This window comes from Zea mays, chromosome 6 (assembly GCF_902167145.1).
Source record: "Zea mays cultivar B73 chromosome 6, Zm-B73-REFERENCE-NAM-5.0, whole genome shotgun sequence".
Classification (NCBI taxonomy): domain Eukaryota; kingdom Viridiplantae; phylum Streptophyta; class Magnoliopsida; order Poales; family Poaceae; genus Zea; species Zea mays.
In genome coordinates this window covers 22,931,049-22,932,472 of record NC_050101.1, presented here as the reverse complement: position 1 = coordinate 22,932,472, position 1,424 = coordinate 22,931,049, and the positions used below count along the sequence as shown (strand labels likewise).

Below are 1,424 nucleotides of genomic sequence, written 5' to 3'. Positions count from 1 at the left end.
TCCCCGCGGCGGAGGAGCTCGCCGGAGACGAGGGGCGCGGGGGCCCTGCGGGTCCTTGGGGCGATCCGAGTGGCCGGGGAGGTTAGGGAGGGCACGGGGAATCCATTGGTGGGGTCTGGGTCGGGGCAGGGGCACCGGAGGGGGGTGGCTCACGGCGGAGTGGCTCGGCGGCGGCGGTAAGCAACTCCGACGAGCAATCAAACGCAGCAGAGAGCAAAATAAAGGCCAATAGGGGCGGGAGAGGTTCTTTACCTCAAGGCGGGCTCCGGGGACTCCTCGGCGGCGACGGAGACGCGACGGTGGCCCGGGTCGACGGTGGCGGCTGCACGGCAGACGGCGGGTGAGCGCGGGCATAGAGAAATAGGGAGGGGAAGGGGAAATTGGTGCACGTTCCGGGTTGCGGACGTCGGGGCGAAGCTCACCGTGGCAATGGACACGGCGGAGCTCCAACGGCGGCCGGGAACCGAGCTCGGAACGGCGGGGTTTACGGCGGCGGCGCTCTGGCGTGCGCACAGCGAGGGAGAGGTGGAAGAGGGGGGCCGGTTGGTGCGCAAATGAGGGAGGGGGAGATGGCGAGCAAGGCTCGGGGCTCAAGTGGCCGAGGGCGAGGTGGGGCGAGCCCCACGCGCGACGTGGGCGCGGAGACCGCGGCACGCGCGGCAGCGGTTACGCGAGGACGAGGGAGCTGACAGCCCGGGCCCGCGACGCAGAGAGAGAGAGAAGAAAACGGGCGTGGGGCGGGGAACACGGGGCTGACTGAGGGGGCCCACGGGCAGAGAGAGAGCGAGAGAGCGGGCGCGCGCGCGGGGTGGCGGCAGCGCCGACAGGTGGGGCCGGGCGAGCAGAGAGAGAGGGAGGCGGGTGCGCGGAAGGCGGCCGCGCCGACAGGCCGGGCCCGCTGCGCAGAGAGAGGAGGGGGGAGAGGCGCGCGCGCGAGGTGGGCCGACTGGGCCGAAAGGCCGAGGGGGGCGGGGAAGTGGGCTGCTTTGCCTTTTTCTTTTATTTTGGAATTGTTTTCTCCTTTTCTTTTATTTATTCTATTTGATTCAAATTCAAATGAGCCCCAAATTCAAATTAGACTTTTTGAGAATTATGCACCAAACAAAAGTGAAATCTAGGGTTTAACATGATGCAACAATTCATATTCCCTTAGGGTTTGAGCTAATAGACTATAATTACAAATAAAATAACCACTTTTCTCCTATAGAAATGAGAAAGAGAAGATTGGGAAAGGATGAAAAAAAGGAAGTAACACCTGAATTTGTGAATATGAGCAAAGAAATTTTATACCCCCAAATTCAGGGTGTTACAACTACCTCCTGCCCCGCGGAGCGGTCGACCCGCCTTCCGCTCCCCGGGCAGCGGTTACACCTTAATCGACACGACTCTCGACAACGGATATCTCGGCTCTCGCATCGATGAAG

General features: G+C 62.1%; 1 non-coding gene across 1 annotated transcript in view; it reads left to right on the top strand.

Annotated features, from left to right (window-relative positions):
• Positions 1-1,383: 1,383 nt before the first annotated feature.
• Positions 1,384-1,424, top strand: part of LOC118472717 (5.8S ribosomal RNA) — a 156-nt gene continuing 115 nt past the window's right edge. Inside the window, exon 1 of the ribosomal RNA XR_004850919.1 lies at positions 1,384-1,424. This exon is cut by the window's right edge and continues 115 nt beyond it. This is a non-coding gene — a ribosomal RNA (5.8S ribosomal RNA).